Consider the following 17287-nt stretch of genomic DNA (forward strand, 5'->3'; position numbering starts at 1 on the left):
AATACACACACACAACTGGACACCCAGTTGCCAGTGGTGGGATCAGAACTCCTGCCTATCTACAGATCACTATTACAGTACTGTGCAGTTATGAGACACTCCACAATGATTAAACATTTCAAGGCAGTCAGACTGCCCTTCTAAGATTGAGGACATCAGCAGGGATACTGACAGATAAGGTGTACATAGCTGTAAACCTGTGAGTTTAAAGTAGGAGTCCATTACAATCTGTATGCGCAAACAAGACACATCATCTGCAGGTAAGAGATAGGTAGGCCTGAGAGATATAGTTGTAGCACAACAAGCCCTGAACTGGTGCATGCCCATCTGTGGAATGGACAACTACTATCACTATACAGGGTTACAGTGGTCATGCTCATACACATAAAATCACAGGACTTGTTTGGATGCGTTGACTCCAATTACACAAGGTGACAGTGGCCATGCACATGCACTTAGTAGCACAGGGCCGTTTGGGATGCACTGTGACTCCAGCTACACAAGGTTATACTGGGCATGCTCATACACTTAGAAAAAAGGGCTTGTTTGGATGCACTGACTCAAATTACACAAGGTGGCAGTGGGTACACTCATACACTTAGTAGCACAGAACACATTGTAATGGACTTCTATTGTAAATACACAGGTTTACAGCTATGTACATCTTAAGTGTCAGTATATATGCACATCATACAGGTTTACTAACAGATATCTGTATTTGGCCCATAAATTATATATCTGCATCTGTGCTGTGTGATACACATGCATACATGTACATGAAGTACTGCCATATATATGTGAAGTATACACAATCATGCATGTGTGGAAGTGAAAGACAATTGTTTAACTGGGACACACAGGTGGATGCAAAGTACAGCATGTGTCACTCACATTGCTGCCCTGAAAGTCATACATTGATATCAGGTTGTGGACAGTGGCATTATACTTGGAACAGTGGCATGTGCAAGCACAATATGGGAGCCCCATTGTCTAATGGTACTGAGGTGCAGGTCTCAAGATGACCTCACCCGGCTGTGTTCATAGTTGTCATTATTAGCAGGACTGCTCCACTAAATATATCTGACATTGGTCATCTACACGACATCTTCTGCTTTCCATCACCTTAGATGTAGCATTTGATAACAAGCACAATACTGCCACTCTCAGAGATGTCATGGTATGAGTGACAACTGCTTGACCAAAACAATGAGCCAATGTCCTGTTGTAATTATGATATTGTCTAATGTCTGTCATTCCAGGATGACATGACTGAAAGAAGACAAGCCTTTGTCACAGATCACATGCATTCATGATTCAAGGGAGTGTGGATAATACCTAGGTCACATTTACCCATATAGTGCTATTCCAAGGCAAATGTTCTAAACACAGAAGTAACACCCTGACACCTACAAGACAATTGCATTTGATGCTTATGCTAACCAGTGCTAGATGTGTGGCTTTCATAATTCATTTGCTCAATGTAGAACCTACAATGGGGAATACTGACATCTGTGCAGTGAAGAAAACCTGGCTGAAGGCTCTGTAGTGCACAATACCACTACCACCATATAACTCAGATCCAGACATGTGGGCCATAACACTGGTATGGACCACTCCAGGTGATTCTTAAAGGCTACTCACAAGTAAAGACCACTACTCCAACATAATTCATCACAGATGAGTCAGGTACAGGTGACAGTAGCAAAATCTGTATTCTAGGTTGTATCCTCATGTACATCCAGCACCATGTCCTCAGACTACCAACACACATCATAAATGTGGTATGAAATATTATGGTACAACACCAAATAACCTTCAACTAATGGACTGCACCTAGCCCTACATCAACTGTGCAAAGTACCCATGTACTGACACAGTTGCATAATGTGTTATACAATGCAATAATACCACTGTTTGTAACCAGGTAAGTTGTACACATACCAGGGTCCCTTGGATGCTGTCAACAGTAACACAGTAACACAGTTGTCAGCAGTTGACTGTTGCTGTACACCAGTAAACAACACCCTCATGGTTGGATATAACCTAGATTTACCTGCCCTGGATATGTACATCCCTCACTCATACAACATACATGACAATGCCATAGTTGTTGTTGTCCTTTGTACATACAGGTGACTACATTCATTACACACATGCATATGGAAGATAGGTCCATGGCTGCTGAATGCTAACAGTACTTAAGGTTTGATATCTCTATTGACAGAGGTAATATTCTCTCTCTACTGGTCACCCATGGCACCTATCATATCATACAACAATCCATGTGGCATGTATGTCATTAGACATGTCCACCAAATGCAATGTCTACAAACATACCCAAATAACAGGATCATAGGACCTACACACATGGCCTGTATTGACAGACTCAGGGAAATACAGCTATGCTCTGTATGACCCTGAGTAGGTACAGGTGATATGTCCATGACATGTACAGCCCTGTGTGACCCAAAGTTCCTACATATACCCCATGTCAACAATTGCAAGCCATGCATGCTGTGTGCTGTCTGGACATTAACCTTATTACCACAATAGCCAGAATGTGCTGGGGTGAGATGTTTATAAGCCACAGACCTTGCACATGCTTGAACAAGTGTAATGCCTAGCTCAAACAGAGCACATTGCTGGCACTCTTCCAGTAATCATGAGGTGTGTGTGGTAAATATTATGTGCTCACTATTGACCATTACAGTGCCCTGGCTTCACAGTGGAACTGTCAACTAACAGTTTGTGGGATCATGACATGGAATATTGCTGTGCGTCTGCCTTGCTGATATGTGCTGTTGGCATAAATGTACACTTAGCTACTCAGTGAAGGTGGTTGTGTGTCCTACCAGTACATGAATACAACATCCATTATGGTGTAATGCTCAGCTAGGTTTCACACATGGTGTGTGGAAGGTGTGGAATGTATCCTCTTGAACTGCTAGACCACTTACTGATGGAGACTGCATATGTGTACAAGTAGTGATGTGTGTTCAGATTCCATGCATGTGCAGTGTCTGATGTTTGAAGGTGACTGTTGTCTTAGTACACCATGCAGTCGCAATGCAGCCTCAACATTGCCAAGTGTATATGGTGATATGCTCAAAGTACAAAGTGGTGGGTCTACTTTGCAGATGAATGATTACTGAGGACAGCTGACAGGTGTGTTACAACCATTCCTATAATAACCTGTGTAACTGCCAAGCTATGGTTTTGTTAACTGAAGGGAAGACACACAATGTAGAATGCAGTAAGGGTGACACTGAAGGCAAACCTCTTGACACCTGTAACATTAACACCTCCCCTGTGCATATATTGTGCATATATCAGTACAGTTGGCAAAGGAAAGAGTCAGTGCACTTTGTAGCATGTGCCATAGTGCTGTAACTCTGTAATACCTATCATGAGATAGGCAGTTGTTTGATTCACAATACTGGCACGTGTGGGTGTGTGTGTGTCCATATATGTCACATATGGTGGGAATACATCCCAAATGTTTTTCATTCTCCTGTAGACTGTTGTAGACATCTGTACAGAGTGAAGTGTAGAAAGCAAGACATAGGCAGAGGTTTGACTCTCACACATGTCAAGTGTCTGTATGTGTGTGACATAGGTGTATATCTTTGTGAATGCCACAGTGTGTGTGTGTGTGTGTGTGTGTGTGTGTGTGTGTGTGTGTGTGTGTGTGTGTGTGTGTGTGTGTGTGTGTGTGTGTGTGTGTGTGTGTATGGCTGTCTGGTCCTTGGAGTGAGGCTGTATTTTATCATAGTGAAATGATAAGACCCCTCCCCCATCCACTCAATGCAATCAAGTATCCCTGTTGAGGTCATCAATCTTATAAGGGCATTCTAACCGACTGTAAACGTGCAAGCCCTGTGGTGAGGCTTGTTGTTCCATATGCTACTGATGAACCCCCCTCCCCACATACACTCAACACAATCTAGTATCCCTGTTGATGTCCTCGATCTTAGGCCATTTTGACTACCTGTACACGTATAATCTCTGTGACGTGTCTTGTAATTGCGTAGTACTATAATGATGATTTGCACATAGGCAGGGGTTCTCATTCCAACACTGGCAAATGTGTGTGAGTGTGTGTTACTGTGTCTGTGAATCTCTGAGTGTGTGGGTGTGTTACTGTGCTGTGAATCCCTGGATGTGTGTGTTTGCATCCTGTTATGAGAGCAGGTATTACTGCTTCCCAATGAGAAACCACATTTTCCACTGGCCTTTACCCTTGTCATCTGCTAAACCACTGTTTTACCTCCTCCCCGCTCCAGGTAACTATACCTGTGATGTCACCCATTATGGATGTGACGGATCTGGCCACAGTAGCTTACTACACAGCTATCATGCTCTTGGATCATTAGATCAGTAAACATGTTTGAAACGTGGGAGATTATAACTGTGATGTGGAAGCTACAAAGTGCATGCGGGTATTGTCATATAGACCTGTGAGTAATCTACATTTACATATGGGACACTAACTGAAAACACTGACATCCCCCGGCACATGCAATTACACCTAAAAGAGGAAGGCAGAACATCAAGATCAACATGAAGTTACTGTTGTTACACATGATGCATACTGTCAAAAGTACAAACTGCATTCTAAAAGTGTACTACATGGTATGTCTGCTGCCTGTCAACACTACTCAACAAAGGTAATCTACAATTGTCTACCTAGTATGTTCACCCTGTGCATCAGACCATATGAGCATGTCCCTGCTCTGATGGTGTGGACGACAGGGATGCGGCACAGGCATCATCATATGCACAGGGTGATAATGTTTGCCAGAGGCCTGGGCTGCACTATTGGATGACATCATGTGTGTGGTTTAGGGCCTTTTATCTCATTGGACATGTGTGGATGTTATGTGTTTGTGTGTGTGTGTGTGTGTGTGTGTGTGTGTGTGTGTGTGTGTGTGTGTGTGTGTGTGTTAAGGTGCCCTACATTGGTTTCTGGTGTGTGTGTGTATGTATGCACACAGGTCTGGCATGTGGCTGGCCTACACAGGGGTATTATTGGCAGCTGCAGACTGTACAGGCCAGGTTTTACATGTCACGGTGTCCGGCCATGGCCACGTGACCTGTGCCTGCTAGGGGTTGCATGGCCACTACCAGGAAGAGGTCCAGATTGGATACTGTCTGACGTCACATGTCCACTGGAACAGTGTCCCTGTTAGGACCATCCAGGACCACATGCACATGGCCTGCTGTGTCCTGGTGTAGACAGCACAACACTAGCTGCACTGCTGCTGCTACCGCCACTATGGGAGTGGGCATGTGAATTAGCATGTTCACGTAGACCTTCGACAGGTGATGTAGCTGGCCTACGTCCATGTGCCCAATGCCTCACTCCCATCAGATGTTCTAGCACAGACATTCCATGCTCGAGGATTGACATGCCATGGTCAAGGACTCCCACCATGTCACCCAATCGTCTATCCATAACATCTGCAAGATGACGGTGAGCATTTGCAATTGCCTGGATGTTGTCAGTTAAAGAACAGACAGCAGCCCTCTGAAGCCTCAGACCTTTTCTGTTGTGCCATTCAAAATGTGTCTGTGCCTCCATTACAGCCTGAAACATGCATCTGGTGACACCAGCTGATGTGCTATGTTTTGCAGGGGCATGTTGGCCAGGAGACCTCCTACAAGCAGCCCTGGGCACATGCCTGTGTGGGACATCAAAAGAGAGTTGGCTGGGACCATGATGTGCAGGCACACCTTCCATAGTCTCCACACATTCCTGTTCCATGCTACCACCTGCCAGCTGCCCTTCCACTATGGCCACTGGTGATGGGGTATGTGTAGGCATGAGAACTGTGTGCAGGGATGAGGAGGATACAGGTGGAATGGCAGCCATTGGCACAGATTCAGCCCCTGATAACCCTGCCTGTGCCTCAATCATACTTTCATCATCACTGCTAGAGTCTGTGGAGACACTAACATCAGGTGGACCGCAGGAGGTCAACACACCTACATCAACACCTGTGAGGGGTAGACAAGAACTGTACATGCAAGTTATACATCACAGTACAGACACACAATGACAGAGACACAGACACAGACAGACAGAAACAGACAGGCACATATAGACAGACAGACACAGACAGACAAAAACAGACACGGACAGACACAGACAGACACAGACAGACACATGATATGGTACCCAACGGCATGCAACATGCACGTGATATGGCAGAGGCATTCAGCTTAGACAGTTATGGTGTTAGTTATCATTATTGCACACAACAGCATGCATGTGTTATAGCAGAAGGCATGCACCTTACACAATTATAGTAGTAGTTAATATACATCCCTGTGTTGCACCATTTGTGTTAGTTGGTTATGCCCCACACCTGCAACACAATGCATGCACTATGCACCGTTGCACTGCACTGCCATGTTTTGTGCAACATACCCCACATTTTAACAGACCATCACTGACCTGTGTACATCTGCCACTGATGCTTTGTGTTAGCCACTGCCCCTATGTGTGAGGAGGATGTGAGCAGAAGGGTGTGTTGAGTGAATGCTATGTTTGCCTGAGCCCTAGCTTGCATATCTCCCCAAAGCAGTGCATGTCTGTTCAACATTACTCTGCTTACCCCTGAGCTGAGTCTACAGACAATGTGCATGTGGCTGTACACACATGTTTGACATGGCTGTCCCTACTTTGCAATGGTGCCACAAACCAGCACAGGTTAACAGTACACCAGCCTGATGTGTGGCATATGACCTTGCCAATCACATATAGTATGACATGTCTTCTGCTGAAGTGTTGAATGACATGCATACATGTTTAACACAATGGTGTCCTTTCAAATATACAGTGAGGTAATGGTGTTCCAATGCAGGGACGTGTTATACTAACATGGACCTTCAGCTGACACAAATTTGTCAGTCCACCCTACAGATATACAGTGACATACTGCACATCGAGCTGATGTGCATAGCCATTGCAGGGCATCATGTGGCTTCACTATTGCTATACAGTGTGAGTTACAGACACAATTCATAGCCATGATTGTGTTTAGATATGGCACATATCTAATGTGGAATGTGACCCACATCACTGAGGTGTATACACACTAAACCCTAATGTGGAATGTGTGACACAGGTCACTGAAGGGTATACAGATGACACCCCTGCACATCTGCAACCATATTGCTGATGCCTGGCAACTATTCCCAGACATGGCTAACTTAACAGTCCTCCATGTCCCACATGCCATCTGTGTACCTCACACACACATGAGGAGCAACCATGACAGTGATGTCTGACACCAGCAAGGCGAATATAATGTATCTGCTGTGGTTGCATGTGTATGTTGTGCAACACATGCATGTATTTGGATACTGTATAGGTGAAAGCTTTCATGTCGTGACACACTCAAGATATTCAAGACATGTTATGTGGTGGTTTGATGTCATGCCTACACAAGCTGTGCACAGGCCTGTATGATGTTTAGTGTGTCGCATTTGCAATATCACCATTACACAAAGGCCATAGTTGTATTGTGTTGAGCCAATATACAACAGGGTGTACACACATGTACATCCCTTCTACTGTGTGTGTTGCATCATGTCTCTGGCCATCCTCCATGGCCATGTGTAAACATGATTTGTCCAATGGTTGTGATGGGCATCTATTTCATATGTCAGTGTTGTCCCATATGACATACACCCATAGATGTCATATGCTCCACTGAGGACAGGGTTATGCAGACAATGGGTGGTATGTTTGGGATGTGAGATATCATGTTTTGCAAGATAGTTAACCAGTGTTGCAGTCAGCCCACAAAATGTCATAGACATGTCAGATAGCACATGACATTGTGTGACATTCATAGCAATGGTATAATCCGCAAGAGTGAATCCTGTGGGCTGATCATACTCCAGCTCCAAAACATTTAGTGTGTGCACACATATGCTCTCTGTATAGTACTGTATGTATTCCCCACATGTGTAATGCTGATCTGTAGTACATGTCCCTACAGTGAACCACACCTCCACCATTGTACTACAGCTGTCCACACTTCTGACAATGACAGTTTGTAAGGTTTAGTGTAGGTGTTTCATATACTCTTCAGTTATTCCACATGGGTAACCACTGTGATGCATTACAGGTCTGACCTGTATATATTAACAGGTCCACCATACATTATGTGTACATGTGTTAAATGGCCATATGGAAGATAGCATGCAATTAATATTATCTGTGCATTACCAAGCCTGATAAATAATAACAATTTCACCAACAAAGGGCTGCTCTCGCTGCAAAAAGCCAGAGATGCCTAAATAGGAGTGTCACTGCAGTAAGATCATTATCCACACCTGTGTGATAGCTACAGGGTGCAATGTGTATGTTAGCACATAAGCCAGTACAATAGACTATACTACGGAGTATGCACATCTGTGCATACATAGAGTAGCAAACTATAGTATGTGGCATGTGTACATACATGCCTTGCATATGATGTTACATTAAATATTGTACAGTAACATGTAACTATAGTAAATATAGTTGTGTTATATGTGCAGTAGTGACTTACCAGGCAACTCCTGGGTCATTGTTCGTGAGACACCCACCTCCACAATACCAGCTAAAGCTTATGGATGGAGTTCTGCAGGTGTCCCAAGGTTGGCCAGTAGCTCCTCAGTATGTGTGAATGGGGGCTGGGTGAGTGCAGCTTTTTCCCCGGCAATTGCATTTGCATGCTGTTTTTCCCTTCTAATGATGCAAGTGCAGTGTCAGCACACCTGCTGATAGATGCGATTGTGGCCGCCAACATCATTAACTCTCCTGCGAAGTTCCTCCCACTGGGCATCCCACTGCTGTGCATCCCGTGGCACATGGCTGGAGAGTGTTCCATGGTTGTCAAGGAGGTATGGAATGAGGATCTCATCCTCCAAGCAGGTGTATGGTGGCAGCCTGGCATGCGGCATACCTGGAAGACATAAAGATGGAGACAGGTCACAGTAACTCACATAGAAGTACAGACGTACAGCTGCACATACATGTGTATGACATTTATTATGATTACAAATATATTTTTGCAAATCTGCATGACTCAAACACCACTGACATGTTTAACTAATACATATTTGACACTTACTGGTGATTTGATGGTGTCACCATATATGTTTGTGTCAAATGATGACATTGCTCATACTCCATGTGGATGTTGTGTTGACGTGGGCATATCTCTTGGCCTGTACCAGTATCTTTACCTATCAGCACATGCCTGGATGTGTTCACATTAATGCATCAATGTTACAATTCTAATAATTTTCGTGGTAACTACAATAAGGGGCACAATGTGGACACTGATAACAGGAAGACTTTCAGCAGTGTTGTTTCTAAACCTCGTGTAGGTGGTCATTCTGCCCTAAGTAACAACATTGTTGTTGACCGACAGACTTCTGTTTCTGGTACTGATAACAATGACTGTTTGACTGTTAACCATGATTCTGATGTTGTAGTGAATTTTGATAATGCACGAACAAACGAATGTTGTCCTTCTGGTAATATCAGTAATTTTTTTTTTGAGTCTCATTCATTTACATCACGTTGCCTTTTTTGTCTGGTATTTTATTTGAATTGTAACTATACTAAATATAGTTGTGTTATATGTGCAGTAGTGACTTACCAGGCAACTCCTGGGTCATTGGTCGTGAGACACCCACCTCCACAATACCAGCTAAAGCTTATGGATGGAGTTCTGCAGGTGTCCCCAGGTTGGCCAGTAGCTCCTCAGTATGTGTGAATGGGGGCTGGGTGAGTGCAGCTTTTTCCCCGGCAATTGCATTTGCATGCTGTTTTTCCCTTCTAATGATGTCAGTGCAGTGTCAGCACACCTGCTGATAGATGCGATTGTGGCCGCCAACATCATTAACTCTCCTGCGAAGTTCCTCCCACTGGGCATCCCACTGCTGTGCATCCTGTGGCACATGGCTGGAGAGTGTTCCATGGTTGTCAAGGAGGTATGGAATGAGGATCTCATCCTCCAAGCGGGTGTATGGTGGCAGCCTGGCATGCGGCATACCTGGAAGACATAAAGATGGAGACAGGTCACAGTAACTCACATAGAAGTACAGACGTACAGCTGCACATACATGTGTATGACATTTATTATGATTACAAATATGTTTTTGCAAATCTGCATGACTCAAACACCACTGACATGTTTAACTAATACATATTTGACACTTACTGGTGATTTGATGGTGTCACCATATATGTTCGTGTCAAATGATGACATTGCCCATACTCCATGTGGATGTTGTGTTGACGTGGGCATATCTGTTGGCCTGTACCAGTATCTTTACCTATCAGCACATGCCTGGATGTGTTCACATTAATGCATCAATGTTACAATTCTAATACTTTTCGTGGTAACTACAATAAGGGGCACAATGTGGACACTGATAACAGGAAGACTTTCAGCAGTGTTGTTTCTAAACCTCGTGTAGGTGGTCATTCTGCACTAAGTAACAACATTGTTGTTGACCGACAGACTTCTTCTGTTTCTGATACTGATAACAATGACTATTTGACTGTTAACCATAATTCTGATGTTGTAGTGAATTTTGATAATGCATGAACAAACGAATGTTGTCCTTCTGGTAATATCAGTAATTTTTTTTGAGTCTCATTCATTTACATCACGTTGCCTTTTTTGCCTGGTATTTTATTTGAATTATTATTTGCTCTTATTTTTGGTTTTCGTTTTTATTTGCCATTGTACCATGGCTGATGTGGCAGAAGACCCTTTGTTGGGTCTGTCTATTCATTCTACACCAACTTCAGAGAGCACCAGCACTGTTAACATCAGCAATTTGCTGGTGAGTACTTTGACTGATATACAAAATTCCTTAAAGTTTTTGGTCACTAAAGCGAACGAACGTGAAGCTGGTAACCAAAGAGATGTTTTACAGCGTGAAGGATGAGCAGTGGTGAACGCCTCAAGTCCCATAGAGATTTACGAAGAGATGGACACCATCATCAACATGGAGAATGCGGATGACATCGTTAGACAACAGCGTCCGACTAAACTGCATACCGGACGGTGTAATTCCAACAGCAAGGGAGTGCTTTACAACTCAGTTGAACACTTTTTTGAGAGTTCCGACAATCCCTTTAGTTGCTTGGGGAGTTACCGCAGAAATGCAAGTAGTGCTGAGATGAACAAAAAACGAGATCAACTGGTAAGACTTTTAAATCGATGCCGTTCTCTAGATTTGGAGAACAGTTATTTCTCCCGTTGCATTGAATTAAGTATAGTCCCTAAGGGGCTTAGATTTTTTAAATGCCCTAATGGCGTTTATGCTGAAGATCCTTTTTTAAATGTTTTGATCACTTTCTTCAATGACGCTGGTTTGCGTTTATTAAAGCTGCTTGTTGACAATAATGTCACCAAAATGAGCCTTTTAAGGGAAGAAATTATTAGTGTTGAAACCAGCTTAAAAGACATGACTTCAGAGGATATCTCCAACAAAGTCTTAGATTCTGTATGGGATGAACTGGAGCAGCATTCTGCTGAGATTATAGGGCGGAAGCAAACAAAACTAGGCCGGGACATTAATGCCTACCAGAATAAAACAGCCTATGATAACTTTTTGCACAAAGGTTACAATTCTAATAATTTTCGTGGTAACTACAATAAGGGCCACAATGTGGACACTGACAACAGGAAGACTTTCAGCAGTGTTGTTTCTAAACCTCGTGTAGGTGGTCATTCTGCCCTAAGTAACAACATTGTTGTTGACCGACAGACTTCTTCTGTTTCTTGTACTGATAGCAATGACTGTTTGACTGTTAACCATGATTCTGATGTTGTAGTGAATTTTGATAATGCACGAACAAACAAATGTTGTCCTTCTGGTAATATCAGTAATGACATTGTAGTTAACACTAAAAAGAAAGCTGATGTTAATTCTAAAGCTGCTTCTAATAGTTCCTTACCTTCCAATTCTGTTTTTTTTCAACAAAAAAGGTCAGAACAGCAAACAAACTGTCCTCACGAGAAGCCAAACTTTTTTGGCTTCGAACTCTTCAGGGGACGAAACATAGACCAAACGGATGACAAATTTTGTATTATTAATTTAAGTTGTTATGAATTTTCTGAAATTGAGTTAAAAATTCTCAAGTATGGTTTAAATTTTGTGCCTAGTACGAGAGCTGATTTCAGCAACACCGTAGTTGACATTAAGAAATACACACGCAAATTAAGTTTATTTTATTTAATGAATGATATTCCCATTCTGAATAAGAGCTTAATTAAGCCTTCCAGTTTTTCTCCTCAGTTGCAGCACACCATTAAGGTGTTTGAGGAATTATGCATTCAGGCATTAGACAGATGTTACACAGTAAATCAAATAATTATTTTAATTTAAACAATGACGAAAGGAAAGCTCTTCGCAAACTTAGGTCATTGACTGTTGACCTATGGTTTATGAAGAGCGACAAAGGTGGTAACATTGTCGTTATGGAACAAAACTTGTACAAATGCAAAATGTTAGACATTTTAGGTAACACCGAAGAATATGAAACCATTAGCCTTCATCAGATCTTGTTTAAACAACGTTTGATTCATTCTTATTTATACGATGCACTTATGACTGGTTACATTAGTTATGAAGTTTACGATTTTTGCATTGTGCAGGAACCTAGAATAGGCGCTATCTTTGGAATACCAAAGACCCACAAGTGTTTGATTAACCCTCCACTCAGGCCAATTGTTTCTTCACCCCACTCAGTTACCGAGGGTATTTCTCTTGTCATTGATGCCACTTTAGGACCTTATTTGATCAAAGAAGATTCTTATGTTAGAGATTCTTGGCATTTTTTGAATAAATTTAGGTCATATGCTCAGAACGAAGTTTTTGATTCTCAAAAGTGTATTATGTTTACTATCGATGTGGTATCTTTATACACCTGTATCCCCCACTGTGAGGGTGTTGAAGCAGTTCGGTGTTTTTTAGCTAAGAAAAATCATGGGCTCAGTAAGAACGCCATTTCTACTATTTGTGGTTTCTTAGATATTGTTTTAGATAATAATTTTTTTCTTTTTGACAAGATTTTTTATAAACAAAAGCAAGGAGTAGCTATGGGGTCTCCTGCAGCTCCCGCCTATGCCAACCTGGTTATGGCTTGGTGGGAGTATCAGTTTTTGCCCCAGTTACGTAGTAAATTTAACATCCCCTTCTTTTGTCATTTTGTTGATGATTTGTTTTTATTATTGAAGGTGATTCCAGCACCGTTGATTGTTTTCTTTCTGAAATCAACATGTTGTCTAGCTATTTGACATTCACTTTAGGTTGTGTTGGGTTAAAGGTTAATTTTTTGGATGTGCTTCTCTGGTGGGACACTGCTGATATGAGGTTCCACAGTGGCATATATCGCAAAAAGACATTCACCAACAGTTACTTGCATTACACCAGTAACCACCCTAGGCATATTGTCAAAAACATTCCTAGAGGACAATTTATCAGAGCCAGCCGTTTGACTTCTAGAGAATGTGACTTGTTTAGTGAATTTGAGTTTATTATTAATTTGTTTGCTGAGAGAGGGTATCCAAGGTCTGATTTAATTAAAACTAGTAAAGAGATTATTAGTAAACGTTCAGACAATTATAAAGCATTGCTAGATTTTACCATTAACGAGATTTCAAGTTTTGACTTGGTTCACACTAGAAACACCATTGACAGTAATTTAGTTTGTGCTTTAGACATGACAGTTGACAGTCAACGTATTCAACAAATTCTGATTAAAAATTGGAGAATTATAAGGGGCAATTTAGAGTTGTTTAAAGTTTTGGGTAACAAACCGTGCTTTGTCTCTAAAAACAATTTTAGTTTAAAGAAAGCATTGGAGTTTAACGACAACCAGCTTGTAACCACCATTTCTGACAAAAGAGGCATGCACCGTTGTCACCAGTGTAGTATGTGTAGGTACATTTACGAAGGTCCATATATTAATCTTAACATTTATGAAAAAACTATTGGTGTCCCTTGTTTTGTGAACTGCAACACCAAAGGTATTGTTTACATTGGTATCTGTTCCAGCTGTCCTGCCTTTTATGTTGGTATGACTAGCAGACATTTAAAAACTCGTATTAGGGAGCATCTTTATGCCATTCGGCAAAAAGATGACACTGATGCTTTATTCAAGCATTCAGTAACCTGTCCTACATTTAATAAGTTTTTGTTTTCTGTTTTGGAAGTTGTTCATTTTGATTTAAGAGGTGGGGATTTTAAGAATTGTCTTGAATGGCGTGAAACTCTTTGGCAAATCAGATTAAACTCTGATGTTTACCCTGGTTTGAATGATACCATAAATGTTAAATGTTTTTTAAAGTATAGGGAATTGTCTATCAATAAACATATTGACATTAGTTCCTTTTTTACCTGATTTTGTATGTTTAATTTTTAATTAGTTTTTTAATTGTCTAATTAATTTTTGATTGACTGTGTTATTTATACCTTGAGTGTTAATGAATGTTTCATTCTGATGAAGTCTATGGATGAAAGCGGACAATAAACTAATGTACGCTATTTTTTTGAGTCTCATTCATTTACATCACGTTGCCATTTTTGCCTGGTATTTTATTTGAATTATTATTTGCTCTTATTTTTGGTTTTCATTTTTATTTGCCATTGTACCATGGCTGATGTTGCAGAAGACCCTTTGTTGGGTCTGTCTATTCATTCTACACCAACTTCAGAGAGCACCAGCACTGTTAACATCAGCAATTTGCTGGTGAGTACTTTGACTGATATACAAAATTCCTTAAAGTTTTTGGTCACTAAAGCGAACGAACGTGAAGCTGGTAACCAAAGAGATGTTTTACAGCGTGAAGGACGAGCAGTGGCGAATGCCTCAAGTCCCATAGAGATTTACAAAGAGATGGACACCATCATCAACGTGGAGAATGCGGATGACGTCGTTAGACAACAGCGTCCGACTAAATTGCGTACCGGACGGTGTCATTCCAACAGTAAGGGAGTGCTTTACAACTCAGTTGAACACTTTTTTGAGAGTTCCGACAATCCCTTTAGTTGCTTGGGGAGTTACTGCAGAAATGCGAGTAGTGCTGAGATGAACAAAAAACAAGATCAACTGGTAAGACTTTTAAAACGATACCGTTCTCTAGATTTGGAGAACAGTTATTTCTCCCGTTGCATTGAATTAAGTATAGTCCCTAAGGGGCTTAGATTTTTTAAATGCCCTAATGACGTTTATGCTGAAGATCCTTTTTTAAATGTTTTGATCACTTTCTTCAATGACGCTGGTTTGCGTTTATTAAAGCTGCTTGTTGATAATAATGTCACCAAAATGAGCCTTTTAAGGGAAGAAATTATTAGTGTTGAAACCAGCTTAAAAGACATGACTTCAGAGGATATCTCCAACGAAGTCTTAGATTCTGTATGGGATGAACTGGAGCAGCATTCTGCTGAGATTATAGGGCGGAAGCTAACAAAACTAGGCCGGGACATTAATGCCTACCAGAATAAAACAGCCTATGATAACTTTTTGCACAAAGGTTACAATTCTAATAATTTTCGTGGTAACTACAATAAGGGGCACAATGTGGACACTGATAACAGGATGACTTTCAGCAGTGTTGTTTCTAAACCTCGTGTAGGTGGTCATTCTGCCCTAAGTAACAACATTGTTGTTGACCGACAGACTTCTTCCGTTTCTGGTACTGATAACAATGACTGTTTGACTGTTAACCATGATTCTGATGTTGTAGTGAATTTTGTTAATGCACGAACAAACGAATGTTGTCCTTCTGGTAATATCAGTAATTTTTTTTTTTGAGTCTCATTCATTTACATCACGTTGCCTTTTTTGCCTGGTATTTTATTTGAATTGTAACTATAGTAAATATAGTTGTGTTATATGTGCAGTAGTGACTTACCAGGCAACTCCTGGGTCATTGGTCGTGAGACACCCACCTCCACAATACCAGCTAAAGCTTATGGATGGAGTTCTGCAGGTGTCCCCAGGTTGGCCAGTAGCTCCTCAGTATGTGTGAATGGGGGCTGGGTGAGTGCAGCTTTTTCCCCGGCAATTGCATTTGCATGCTGTTTTTCCCTTCTAATGATGTCAGTGCAGTGTCAGCACACCTGCTGATAGATGCGATTGTGGCCGCCAACATCATTAACTCTCCTGCGAAGTTCCTCCCACTGGGCATCCCACTGCTGTGCATCCTGTGGCACATGGCTGGAGAGTGTTCCATGGTTGTCAAGGAGGTATGGAATGAGGATCTCATCCTCCAAGCGGGTGTATGGTGGCAGCCTGGCATGCAGCATACCTGGAAGACATAAAGATGGAGACAGGTCACAGTAACTCACATAGAAGTACAGATGTACAGCTGCACATACATGTGTATGACATTTATCATGATTACAAATATGTCTTTGCAAATCTGCATGACTCAAACACCACTGACATGTTTAACTCATACATATTTGACACTTACTGGTGATTTCATGGTGTCACCATATATGTTCGTGTCAAATGATGACATTGCTCATACTCCATGTGGATGTTGTGTTGACGTGGGCATATCTGTTGGCCTGTACCGGTATCTTTACCTATCAGCACATGCCTGGATGTGTTCACATTAATGCTGTGTATATGTCACATATATAGTCATACACAGCCTTAAGGGACATGACCTGTGACCCTGCAGACTTGCTCATGGAAAGTTTTACATGTATGTGTTTTGCCATATACATCTACATGGCCCTGTACAGCAGTATAGCATCTGGCCATGTATTACCTGTGTTGCACATGTGAAACACATAGGACAATGGCTAGCTTGATGGAATTTTCACGGCTGGATATCAACTATAGCATGTATGGTCATAGTGAACTAGTAGGCTATATGCCCTGGGCCATTTATGAGCCTAGGCTGAAAGGTTACCTAGCTGTAGCCAACAGACAGGTAACTTTCAGTGGTCAGTTCAAGCAGTGCCACAGAACTGATCCACAGGGTTACTGATATATTTACCATGCGGTCATCACACCATGTCTCAAAGAGGGACAAAGTGCAGCATTGCTGGACAGGGATGCATAGTATGGCAGGGGTATGTAAAGTGTATGGGACAGGGATCTGTCAGGCATGTTATGATCCTTGTACTAGAAAGGTGGATGTCCATGAAGTATGTGTTTATTTGAAATCAGGATGTGTAAGTGTAGCATGTCCAACATCTCTGGGTTGGACATGGCTTTATTCAGGGTAGGCATCATGCTAAGTATTGG

The sequence above is a fragment of the Protopterus annectens genome, chromosome 3.part0, assembly GCF_019279795.1.
Source record: "Protopterus annectens isolate FY-2018-M chromosome 3.part0, PAN1.0, whole genome shotgun sequence".
NCBI classification, from domain to species: domain Eukaryota; kingdom Metazoa; phylum Chordata; order Ceratodontiformes; family Protopteridae; genus Protopterus; species Protopterus annectens.